Below are 14245 nucleotides of genomic sequence, written 5' to 3' on the forward strand. Positions count from 1 at the left end.
TTTTGGCCTGTCTTCATATGCGTTTACCGCACGGAGTGGTTAGAGGTTGAGATTGTATTGTAGATTCATATGGTATTGTCCTTACCTAGTGTAGAGACCCCCCTTTGAGTTTGAGGCTGATTCGATGACTCTAGATCAAGTTTTGGATAGAATTTGTTCGTAGTATGGATTTCAGTCACTTGTGTATTTGAGAACTTAGATTTGATTTCCTTGGTAGTGATTGTCATTAGAAGGTCGAGTAGATGATTTGACACCCACCTATTTGTTTCCATGCGCTTGCAGGTCAAGCTCCGTCCTCGTCTGACATTATTGTTTGTCGGTTGAGTTCTCACTATCATAGCCACCGCTAGCGGCGTAACCGCCACAACATCAAGCAACAAGGGTAGCATTAGGACAAGTGTCCTTCAAACCCCTTTGAGAGAGAGAGGGCTTGAATAATGCTTTAAAAATGAATTAAACAAACTTAAATCTTATTGGACCCGGGGCATTCACTCTAGATACAAAATGAGAGGCCACCTGCAAGCGGAAAACTTTTATAAAAACCCTATATACAACTCTTATTAGGGAATACGGTCCCCTTTTTACGCTTATATGATAATCAATGAAGAAAACTAGCATACCCCTATCTTACATATAAAATTTAGGTCTCACATGATCTTACTAATAAAACTAGTCAAAGAGTGTGTAGCATAATTATTGGCACCAAAGGAACACTTATGTTGATAACTAGATGCACCATGAATGTATCTTAGTTTGAGTTTCAAACCATGTGCTTGATTAGCCTGCACTCTAGCTACTTGTTCAATTATGACCTATCTAAATTACTCAAAAAGCATGGTTATAAAACTATGTTAGGTTATTTGTGTAAATTTGCATCTAGAGAATAGCTTTCATCCCTCAACAAACAAACTATAATCACAAAACAAGCAATTCATACAAAGAAATTTTAGTTCTTGCATGTATCTTTGTGGCTGTTGACTCACAAGGTAAAGGGTAGACTCTTTTGGGAAGCCATGATTTTGAAACATAAAAACTTTCTCTTATTTTTTCCTTTTCTCACTTCTCCACCCCCCCCCCCCCCCCAAACATATGATACCCCCCTCTCTTATTTTAAGCTTGGGAGATAAATTATTGGGGGTGTACCCCTAACTTATACGCTTATGTAACTTGTTAAAAAATCCCTCCCTTGCACTTATGTGGTGTGGTAATTTTTCCATGGTGAATCCCCCGAGTATTGGACCCCTTTAGAGGCCAACCGATAGGTTTTAGGCACTACATGAGGACAACATGTGTAGATGCTTGACATGTGTCCTTGATGCCTCTTAGGTTTTAGGCTTGCCTTGAGTGAGTGAGTGAGTGTGTGTGTGTGTGTGTGTGTGTGTGTGTGTGTGTGTGTGTGTGTGTGTGTGTGTGTGTGTGTGTGTGTGTGTTCTCTCTCATTCTCCTAGATTTATGGATCGACCCCTTCTTGTAGGGATCACATGACAAGCACCTCAAGCACCTTAGTCAGCAAGCACGACAAGCACCTCAAGCTTGGGCCGGGTTCCCACCTCAAGCTCAGCCCTAGCTTGCCTAAGGTCCTAGGTCTAAGGACTTTTAACACTAATCTTCAGAGGTCTTTAATGAAGTTAACCCTAAGGTTTTTCAAGCTCCATTGGTTAGAATTTCTCTTTGATATACCATCTCTTATTTGGATCTATTGAATTTGGTCTCGTGTTGAGATAGATCCATAAGCACAACTCTATATTCTAACTCTTGTTCTCATTTATTTTAAAGAGTGTGTGTGAATGGATGCATGCTTTCACTATGCAGTGTGCATGTTGGAAGAAAAGAAGGAGAGAGTACACAGTGTGTGGGTGGGGCAAGACTCTACCATGAGTTGTCCCTTATTCTTTGTATATATACAAAGAATAAAATGTCAATGGCAGGTGAAAGAATAAAATGTTAAGTGGTGGGTGGGCACATAGCCTGGGCAACCGGGCAAGGCACATGTGCCACTACCCCAACAATCTCCCACTTAAAGGTAAATGTGCCAAAAAATGGGTCCTACTAGCTAAACCAATAGCATGTATAAGAAAATAGGTGAGAGACTCTCTCAACCTACGCCCACTAGCTCGCTCAATCGATCTACATGCAATCTATTGGCTCTTGTGGTAGGCAAGTGTGCATACCCATGCTAGAGCCTGCATGTAAATCTTGCAAACTACTCTGTATGGTCTACAAAACTCCACTACGCATCATGCTAGTGTTTGTCATTACACAACTCACAATCTCTACTGCAAATGCTCTCACCACAGCTGCTAGGTCAGGCCTCGACACCAACAGGTCGAACATGAGACATTCAAACATTGACAAAATCTGCACAAACCTGACTGTACTTGCCTCCCCTAGGCTATTTTCAATCAATGCATCATCACATGACTACCCATCACGTATGGATGTGTCAAAGCCGACACTGGGAAACCTACATTCTTCTCACCCATAGGCAAAACTGTGCGTCCTGGCACCAACTCATTAGCCTCTAACATGAGCAAATCAAAGAACTCCCATGTCTTTCATCTCTGTTTGTGTCTATAGGGAGCATATCCTCTCTACCTTTGCTCCACAAACCTTGACAATAGCTATTGTGTCTCACTGGAGCATTGTCGCTCTATCTCTGTCTCTAAAGAGTCTAATGGCATGTCTTGCACAACTAAATGCTATGTCTCTTGAGCATGGTGGAGCTCCCCCGCGAAAGAGACATGTCTCATCTCGCGCCCAAAGCATGCGAGCAAAAAAATCAAGATTATGCCATCTCATACCTCAGAAACATGCATAGAATATATTGGGCTATTGCTGGCTCCTCTGACAATCACTAATGGACCACAATGCATCTGGAAAGACTGCTCTCTAAGCAATATTTCACAACAAAAAAATGCTAATTGTTTCACTGAGATCAAGCTCTATCTTAGCTGAGGAATATAGAGCACATGTCGTAGCGTGTATGACGCACCACTGGGCAATGACAAACAAATGTCTCCTGCACCCTCTATGTCATAGCCGAACCATCAGCCAAGTGCACGCACTCAAGTCTTCCACTAGAAAAGATGCTAAACCAGTCACGATGCGGTGTGGCATGGAAAGAAACACTGCTATCTAGTAACCACTATGGAGAAAGTGTGCTATCCATAGACATATCTGAAAGAGATACACTCGAGGCAAGCATGACATCATCATCACTAGCATAGAATGTCATTGGAACTCCCTCTCTAACATGTGTGAAAGTCGTGTCTGCATCACACATACATCTTCCCTACTATCTCACTATGCACTTGTATCGTACATGTTGGATGTTGGGGACTTGCCAAACACTGTGCAAGCCACAAATTTTTGCAAGCACACAACTAAACTATTCTAGTAAGCTCAAAGAGGGGCAATGGTGTGTCACTCACTGCTTGATGCTTGCCGGTGTGAAGGATTTTGTGCCACGAAGAAGAGGGAGCCGTTGTTGCCATGCTAAATCGCCAATGTTGCCACAATGCTCTCTCTCTCTCTCTCTCTCTCTCTAGCATACATACACACACGTGCACACACACATTCGTGAGCACACGATGGAGAAGAAGGTAGAGGTAGAGCAAGAGCACTTCTTTAGCATGCACCTCAAGAATGAGGATTTTAGGTCAAAATAGACCTTTTATATGAATTTGATCCATTCATACATGGGCGTCCACAATGGTCGATTATTGCAAAAATAATGTAAAAATGAGATAAGTGGTGCGCCTCTCATCGACGATCACCTACACACTTATAGGACCGACAAGCCTGATCCATGACTCAAATAAAGTGGTATGGTGTCCATCAAAGGTGATAGGGTGTTTGTGAGTGGTTAGCATGCCCCCCTTCTTGATGTAGATTCCATCCTCGAAAGCTAGTGAACGAAAGCCCATTCGTCGAAGTGGAAGAGCACCTGAGATTGAATGTCTTTAGATTTATTCAAGCACTACAAAATCAGCCAAAAATGGCACAATAATTGCATTCTCATAGAACATATTTAATTAAAAAGCATATGCAATGAATAGAAACACAGATTAATTGGTAGCAGAGTACTAAACAATTTTTTAGCAGTAAACATTAAACTGTAATATAATCAAACGCATAAGCACTTGTAAAGGTAAAAAATAAACAAGCCTAGGGTTGCTAGTTTACGGTCGAGAGGCTCACCCATCTCTAGAGTCACCTCAGCTTTTGTTTTCTTTGTCTTTGGGTTCTCATCAACTTCCCTTTGAGCTTGTGCTCTTGTAACTACTTGAACTGGTACGGCGTTTTCATTTTCCAAGCTACTGGGTAGCTAAACAATTTCTAAGACATTCATTGTGATCTTTCTGACTTGGTTTAGATGTTTTGGACAAGCGGGGATCAAGTGAATGACACCACAGTCAAGACAATAGGAATTTACTTGTGTGATATCCATTTGAGGACATTGTTTGACCAAGTGGTTGTCACGGATTTTGTGATGATCTATCTCTGGTTAAGGAACTTCTTCTTGCATTTCCTCTAGGCTATAAATAGGCTCTAACCTAACTACTCCTCTATTCACAATGAACCGCAATGTCCTTTTGTCCATCTCATACCTTCTTTCTTCAGGTTGAAACACAGGAGGTGGAGGTTGTACTGGCCTCATTATTCCATGTGTTTCTCTCATCGTCTATTGCTTCGAAGGGCAGTACCCACTTTGGTTGTTATAACAAATCACAGCTAGTACTAGTGCTTGTTTATTAGATATTTCCATCATTGGCGTGCATCTCATGTCTACATGCATTTTAGCACCTGGCAGCAAAGGTTGTTGTCCTACGATAGACTGTGGCCTTGAACTCATACTGGACCTGGTGCAATTCCCATAGCCTTTCTAGGTGGAAGAGGTGCTACTAGAACAGGTTGTACATACCTTTCCCTAGCATATTCCATGCTATAGTAACACTCTTCTCTTGTATGGTTTGCTCATTTTCTCTCAATTTTTCACCACTTAAGCTCCCTCAGACCAACATTTACAAGAGGATATAACCTCTTGACCATTTTTTTTTATAAAGTTTTCTTGATTGATAGGCGACGCTTGTTTTGCAATGGATTCAGTCATCTGTGAATCAGTGTACAGAGAGGATGTGTCATCCTCTTGACTCTTACAATCATTTTCTTTATATTTCTCATAGTTATCCACGAGATCAAGAGCTTCTTTGATCAATTTGTTTAGCATCGAGCTCCTTATCATATGGAGATCCTTTTGAAGACCTGCATGTCTCATTCCCTAGATAAAGATCAACATCAATTGTGCCTGCGTAGGAAGTTGCACTCTGAGACACAACTTGACATATGTTTTGAGTTGTAATGCCGCATTGCATACTGATTCATCTTCTTTTTGTTTGAATCTATGAATTTGTGAGACCGTATTGTGAGCCATGCCTTTCTGTGAGAATTCTTTGATAAATTCCTCAAACAGTCGTCTAGAGTCTCAAAATATCGTCTTTCCACTGAGTCAAACCATGTAGCCACATCATCTTCTAGAGTTTTTCCAACCCCCACAAACTGTGTCGTAAAATCTAAAACTTCCTCTGCTCTAATTACTCTTTTGAAAGCCGCTACACGATCTCTTGGATCTTTTTTTCCAGTGTATTTCCTATTTGCCCATTTTTGGATCTAGGATGGTCTAACTCACCGATTGTCTACAAGTCCAACCATAGACTCTCCCAATCCTTCTCTCGCTTCAGGTCTTCTACTATATCTAGGTTCTTCTTCAAAAAGATTAGTCGTTCTGCTGGAAATTGGTCCTTGAGAAGGCATGTCTTCCATCTCTATGATCACTTCATCTCTCGTTATCACTCTAGAAGGGAATCCATGTGCCTCCATTTTTGGAATTCTTGTAGTAATTCTCATGTTTGGTGGAGGTATATATGGTCCTTCATTGACCAAACATCCACTTATTTCTAATGCAGTCCATACTCGTCCATACTTGTCAACAACTATAGACTGCCATTGATAGTCAACACCGTATGTATAGATATAAGAGCTTGTAGTCTATTATCTCTTTTGGGTATGGATTTGAGAACCTATAAAGTTTGACCTCACTGTAGTCAATATATCTATACAATCCTTCAATCTCATGGTCTTTTATCCAAACTCTCTCAGCATGATTGGTCTTTATCAACTGCAACTCTGGAAGATCCATTATGGACAAATTCTCCTCTATCGCTGGGATTTTGAAGCTTGTATTTGGGCAAAGAGAACATGATATTTGGGCTTAACATCTCTAGCTTAACGTAAGAAGGCCTATTCCAAAGTGTTCAAGTGCTTTGGCTAGGAAAAAAATGAAACTATGTCCAAAACCGCGATCATTTTCTCACAATTCTCTCAAATTGTCGATTTTAGACACCCCTAACTTTTGAATGAATTTTGAGGCCTTAAACGATGTGTTTTTTGACATTGTCTTGTAGAGCTACTCTAGAGCTTAGTTTTGATTAAAAAAAAGTTTTTGGATTTAATTCCTGTAGCTCAAGTTATGGCCAAAACAGTAAATCTGTGCTTGGGGACTTCATACGCGTATGATGTCTAGTGGCTCATAATTGCTTCAAACTTTAATTATAGACTCTCCTTGATGTACTCTAACCACTCCAAGTCTTAGTTTGTGATTTGGACACTTTTAGACAGATATATCAGTCCTTTTTCTATTTGGTTGTCTGTAACTTCTTGGGAAGGTTTACTAAGCCAGAAGTATCCAAATTAAATGAAACTCGGTCTCTAGGCTTATTTTATGTTGGCAAACACTTTTATGAGCTCATATGCAAGCTTTGACATCAAATTTGGCACTTGTTTTGTGGAAAAATTAAGTGACTTTTGTTCCAAGCACTCTTTATTACTCAAACAACTCTCAGCAAGTTTCAGAATTCAATTTGAACACTTTTTGTGCAAGTTATGGTCAATATAAGATGAATTTGCCTAGTTTTTGTCTTTTGGCTTTTACAAGCTCAAATGAGCTCCAAATGGAATGAAATTTTTTTCTATGGTCCTGTTTTATACTCTAGGACACTAGAGTATACTCCGATGTCTAATTTTACCCAAATCTGGCCCCTGAGACATCATACGCGTATGATGCCTTTTTGTTGAGATTTCACTTATGCTTCTACCCAATGTACTCCTTGATGAATACAACAAGAATATGTGATCACAAAAAATTTTGGATGCCAAAATTGCTCAAAATCACTACTTTTTTACCTTTGCCTTCTTGTATTTGTAAAAATGTCTTTAAATGCAAAGTAGGTGACCAAATGAGTTGAAAGTCTACAAACAAGCTTAACTCCTCACTCCCAAACCTCCTATGTGGTCAAAAGTGCAATTGGACTGTCAAATCTAGCCTTGAGACATCATACGCGTATGATGTCTATGTGCTCAAAATTGGCCCAAACTTGGTATGTAAGCTTGTGTTGTGGCTCTTAATACGCTAGTAAGCTCATATTTCAATTTTGGTCCCTAAACGTGTCCTTTAGACATCATACACTGTGAGAAAAATGGATAGAGCTAGACATACCTCTCTATAGACCATACCACACAGTTAACACCTACTCGCAAGCATAAACAACCCACCATAGCTCAAATCATAACTCAAAGAAATCACCATCTAGGGTGCCTTTCATAAGTGCATGCTTTTTTATCAAAATAGAACTCCCTACTGTGCATTTATGTGTCCTGTCTCTGCCTTAAGCCCTTGGCTTTGACTTGAGCACTGAGGCTCTCTCTTTTTTCTCCCGCAATCTTCCTTTGATCTTTACACTGCTGCCTTTAATCGCCAGCTTCACCACCTCACTCACATATTGCTTTTTATTTGAGCACTTGGAGCATCAAATTTGGAAACAAAGGCAGCCTAGAGTTGGTTATTTGGGCACAAGGAGCCTTCAAAAATGAAATGTCCAGGATCAATTTTTGAGCATGAGCGCGTGGGCAGGTAGTGTGGATGCTCCGTGAGGAATCTCCAAGAGCCCACGAGCCATGAAGCCAAGAGGCCCAGAGCCTCTCTTTCAAATGATTCAACACAAAGTGAGCCCTCTTCTTCATTTTATAACCTACTCTTTCCTTTCAATCCCCCCTATGTGAGATAACCCACTTCCACATGGCCTCCCCTCCAACTTCCTTCTAACCTCCAAACAAAAGAACTAATTCTTAGCTCAAAGTTCCCAGAGAAGAGTGACTTCCCAGGCATGTTGCTTGCTGCTCCTACTAACAAATGATGCACTGTAAAGTATGGCTTGAAGCATGCAACCTCGTCTATCTCTAGCACTTCTCAGCCTTAATTTCTCCAATTAATGCCCATCATGCCGGTCCAATTTCCACTCTTCACATGCATTTGCAAAAGCAAAAATTGCCAACTTCAAACCCTCATATCTTATGATGCATAAACCCGATTGACAAGTTATAAAGCACGGCTAGAAGAACTCATTAAAAACCATCTTCTAGAGATTCATTTGATTAAAAAAACCACAAAACAAACAAGACAAAACCAAATCTTTGTGCAACTGCTTTTACAAACCACTTCCCAAGTGCAACGGGCTATGCATACATATGTATAGGAGGCACTTTGATAAGCATTCTGGTTCTAATGATTAGCTTCTTGCCCATTACAAAAACACTTGATATAGCTTTCCAACCCCCTTGTTCTACTTGCTAGAGCATTCATGCTAAGAAGTAACAAAAGTAAATGCTCATAACCTTCCACCTAGATCCCACACAAAACAATTTGCCTTCCATGCATCAAATAAGTAACCAAGCCTACACCTGGCTCCCAAGAAAAATCCAAAAACTTGCCATGCATCAACTTCACACCAGAAAACGCATCATAGACCTTGTCACCCTCGTTCACATGAATCCTAAGACTTCCCTCTTCCTAATATCCTGCACAAAAAACCAGTAAACCTGGACCAACATAATCCACACCGCATTCCAAGGCCTGGGAAACACCTGTAACAATATCATGAGAAGAAGCTGTGGCCTTCAAGAGGCATTGAAAAGAATACATCCCTACAAAGAGGCATAAAAATCTCTTAAAACACATTCACATCATCTGCACAAGCATCACCATTCTTTGGAGCATTTATAACTGTCTGAAGAGGCATTTACTCATCAAGAGAATGATCAGAAAGCTCACAAGTAACATCTTCCAGCATACCAGTACCAAAGGAAGAAGAAAGGGATACATCATCACCTGCTTCTAATAAGAGGCTGTCAAAAAAACAATATCATCACTCACATCACACAAACTCTCCACCTACACCACTTCTTCACACATACTCTCATCATTACAAAAACTCATAACCTCTTCAATTGTATCATACTCACTCTTCTCTACTAGTGGTTGCACTATTATTCCCCACATTCCTTCAAAAAAATTTGCAAAACAGGCTTGGGATATTATGGATGGTCTTTATGCAAGTCGGAATGAGGAAAAAACTACATTGTTGCGTAAAGAGATGGAGTCCAAGATTATACATGAGGAAGATGATATGGAAACTTTCCTTGCTAGTGTCAAGGGTATCAATGAGAAACTTATTTCTACAGGTGAAGTTATTTCATACAGTTTCCTTGTGCAAAATGTTCTTGATGTCTTGCCAGATTCTTACCAGACTTTTGCTAGTACTTGGAGACTTATGACCCAAGGAAATCCTAAAGTTGTCAAGTTTGATACATTGTGCACATTGTTGTTGTAAGATTCACTTTCTAAAAAAGACAGGACTAGACAATGTGTAGTTGAACATGCTTTTATTGGTGCTCAAAGAAAATGTGGTAACAACAATGTATCCACTTCTCATGGTTCTTCTGCGAGTGGAAAATAACCTCTTCCTAATGCTTCTGCTGGCAGCAATTCATCTGGGAATTTTGGGTGCTAAGAGAAAAAACAAGATTCATTGCCATTACTATAAAGCTAATGATCACTTGATCAAGCACTGTCCTAAGTTGAAGGCCAAAGAGTCTAAGAAGAAAGAGGGTGCTTCCATTGCAAATGTTGGCTCATCTAAAAATGCAGCTATTGTTGAGTCTTTTGTGAAAGGCGATTGTGATGTTGATGTTGATGTAGAATGGGATTTTAGTGCAGAGTGTACCTCTAATCCTGCTGTCCATGATGCATGCATGCCAATTGCTAGAGATTCACATGTGTGGTATTTTGGCAATGGTGCTACAAAGCACATTACCTCACATCGTGATTTGTTCACATCTCTTGAGTCTATCTGGGAATTCAGTTACTTGTGCCAACAATTCCTCTTATCTGGTTTAGGGAGTAAGAAATATTGTGCTTACTACTGCAAATGGAAGTTATTTCACACTTGTTGATGCACTTTATGTACTTGCGATCAAGAAGACTCTTTTGTTTGTATCTACACTTGCTAGACTTGGTCTTGTCGTCAAATTTGTGGATGACAGATGTACATAACATGATCTCTATTTTGGTGATGAATTTGTTGCATCTCCAATTGTATGTCATGGGTTGTATAAGCTCACTTTGTATGACAAGTGTGGGTAGAATTTTGCAAATGCAGTTCTGGATTCTCAAGCTATTTTAGATGCAAAACTTTGGCATGCACGTTTTGGAAATCTGAATTTTACCAGTTTATTGCGTTTGCAAAAATATGATATTGTTGCTTCTTTGTCGCCTCTTGAAGTACTTGTCAAACATGTTTGTGAAGGCTATATTTTGGGTAAGATGCAGGGTTCTAAGTTTCCAAGGGATGGTTTACTTAGGAGCATGCAGATTGCAGCTTGTACATAGTGAGGTTTGTGGGTCCATGCAAAATCCATCCTTGGGAAATTACCTTTACTTCGTGACTTTCATTGATGATTAGTCTATGCATGCATGGGTATATCCTCTTAAAGCAAAGTTCAAAGTGTTTATGTGCTTTAAACAATTTCTGGCTGTGGCTGAAAAATGTCTCAAAATGTACTATGGGGGCCCTCTGTTCATATCGAGGGGGGAGTATATGTCCCATGAATTTAATGCATTTTTGGCTAGTCGTGGGATAAAACACCAATGCACAATGCCTTATATGCCTCAGAAAAATGGTGTTGGTGGTGAGACAAAAAATAGGTCACTTATGGAAATGGCACGATGTATGGTCAAAAGTCAAGCTTTACCGCATTCGTTTTGGCTTGAGGCCATCATGTGTGCCACTTATGTACTAACTAGGTGTCCTACAAAACCTTTGCAGTCTATGACTTTGTATGAAGCACGGCATGATAGAAAGCCTTCTATTGAGTACAAGCGTGTTTTTGGTTGTTTTGCATATGCTCTGGTGCCACAAAACAACATAGAAAATCTGATGATAAGGTTGTTAAATTTGTTTTTGTTGGTTATAGTCCTGAAAGCAAAGGTTACAGGTTGTATCATCCGCAAACAAAGCATATCTTGGTCTCACGGGATGTCGTGTTTGTGGAATATTTTGTTCACTCCTTGTTTTCATGTACTAGAGACAATAATGTAAGCTCAGAGGACATTTATGACACTTTGTTGCCTCTTTTCAGTGGTGGAAGAAGTTTGAATGTGAATTCCAATGAGGCAAATGTACAACCAACGGGGGTTTCTGAAAATATTATAGATCATTACTAATGCAAATGTGCATGATGTACTTGATGATGAAAGGGCTGAGAATCAGAATACTAGAGGTATGCCTAAATGGATGGTGCATACTTTGCATGACAATAAATTGGATGCACCTTTGTCTACTTGTACTCGTTCGGGATCTCTCCATGCATCTTATGCATCAGATTGTTATTCTTTGGCTGTGTCTAGCTAGCATGATGTTGAGGAACCTCTATCTTTTGATGGAGCAAAAAATTCAAAAAAAAGGATGGCTACCATGCAATCAGAATATGATGCACTTATAGAAAATGAAACATGGACTTTATGTGATTTTGTTCTTGGCAAAAAGTCCATTAGTACAAAGTGGGTCTACAAGTTGAAATGCAAGCTGGATGGTGAGATTGATCGCCATAAGGCTCGACTTGTTGCAAAAGGTTATGCACAACAAAAGGCATAGATTATGACTACTGTGCATTTTCTATGTGCATTGGCACTCATTTTGGTTGGAATGTACATGAATCAAACATTGTTACTACTTTCTTGAATGGAGACATATTTGAGAAAGTTTATGTAACGCAGCCTCATGGATTTGTCAAGAAAGGACAAGAGGATAAAGTGTGCAGATGTAGAAAAGCTTTGTATGGGTTGAAGAAATCTCCTCGTGCTTGGTATGACAAAGTTGACACTCATTTGGTGAAACGAGGCTTTTGTAACATTCCAATAGAAAGCACATTGTATGTAAAGCATGAGGGTGATGTACATCTCATTGTGGTTCTTTATGTGGATGATTTGCTGATCACTGGACCAAATGAGAGACATATTGCTGAATTTAAGTCTAATTTGAATGCTACTTTCAAGATGAAATATTTGGGATTGTTGCATCATTACTTAGGTACACAATTTAAGAAGTGTGATGGTGGTATTGCCTTGTGTCACAAAAGTTACATAGAGACATTGTTATGTAAGTTTGTACCTGAGGATTGCAAGCCTATTTCCGCTCCCATAGAAATAGGTTTGGAATTGAGTCCTCATGATTCTGGTGATCCTATAGATGTCACTCTTTACCAAAGTGATGTTGGATGCCTCATTTATGTATGCAACACGAGGCTGGATATTCATTTTGCAATCTCACAAGCCAACAAATTTATGCATAACCCAAGGTCTAAGAATTGGCAAATTGTCAAGAGAATTTTTTGCTACTTGAGTGGCACTTTATATCTTGGCTTGTTTTATCCCAAGGGGGGATCGTTGCCGCCAGACATACATGCTTTTTGGGACTCGGATTGGGATGGTTGTTTTGACGCCACATGAGTGTATACAAGTGGTTTTTTTTCATACTTGGCAGATCATGTATATCATGGTTGAGCAAGAAGCAACCTACTGTGGCCACTTCCAGTTGTGAGTTTAGGTACAGGGAAATCATCATGGCTATGGTTGAGTGTGTATGGCTTAGACGCCTTATGGATGATTAGGGTGTTGGACAAGACACTGCCGGCATTATCTACATTGACAGCGAGATCCCATTGGCAATTGCGAGGAACTCAATTTTTCATGCTCGCAGAAAGCACATTGAGGTGCATTACCACTATGTCAAGGAGAGGCTCTCATTGTTAGTGGGTCGCCACGACAAACGTTTGCAACATAGCTTTTTGGTACTAATATAATGTCAATACTTAGGGAAGTGACTCGAATGGGGCACGGAGACTCTTTGAGATCATCAATCTCAAGAAGTGAACCTTAACAAGCAAAGACAATAACTCTACAAGCAAACCAATACTCAATGATTAGGGAAATTTTCCTATGTCCTTTCTCACCGCTCTAGGTCATTACGCCATTTCGGCACTCGAACAGACTCAAAATGCAACGAAACTTTAGGAGGAGGTCTAGGACACCTAGGGGCACTATCCTAACAAGTATGGTCGCAATCCAACAAGGTACCAAAATCATGATCCATCATGAAAAAGGTCCTGGAAACTGCAATAGAACTATCCAAAAATATTGCCCTATGATCTAAGAACACTCTTCTATAATCAAAATGACTATAAACAATGATTTAACACTAGAATGGTAACCTAACAGGACATAAAAGTGTCCTTTCAGGGTTTTGGGAGAAATTTCCAAAACCATAGTAGATCCACTCATTTTGAAAAATCCTTTCATGAGCTTATAGTTCAATAACTACTACATATGGAAAAAGTAATAAACTTGTAATTTTTCTCATCCCTTGGTCACTACAAGCCTCCAAAGTTGATGGACCAGTGCATTTTGCCCAAAACAGCAATTTCTTACGGTTGATTGCATATAAATAAGACTGGGGATTTTTGTAGGACATGAGATAAAATGCCCCGTTAACTTCAATGGGTTGGTGACCAAAACATATGGTTGCTTTTACCTCACTAATTTTTTTTTGGTCAAAAAAATAGGTACAAAAAAGTTGCATTTTTGCCATTCTGCGGACCTATCATCAAAGTTTCTATAGTCACACTCAATACATATACTATATACATGTTTTTTTAGTTTCCTTTGGGCCTTTGGATTCAAAAGGAGCCATGGAGCATGTCAAAAGGATAATGGATCTCTTACAATTGGAACCTTGGGGGCAATGATAAAGTGCTAAATATAGCAAACATGAAAAAACTGGGTTTAGCATTATGA

The sequence above is a fragment of the Adiantum capillus-veneris genome, chromosome 28 (genome assembly GCF_014529385.1).
Source record: "Adiantum capillus-veneris isolate H3 chromosome 28, ASM1452938v2, whole genome shotgun sequence".
Taxonomy (NCBI): domain Eukaryota; kingdom Viridiplantae; phylum Streptophyta; class Polypodiopsida; order Polypodiales; family Pteridaceae; genus Adiantum; species Adiantum capillus-veneris.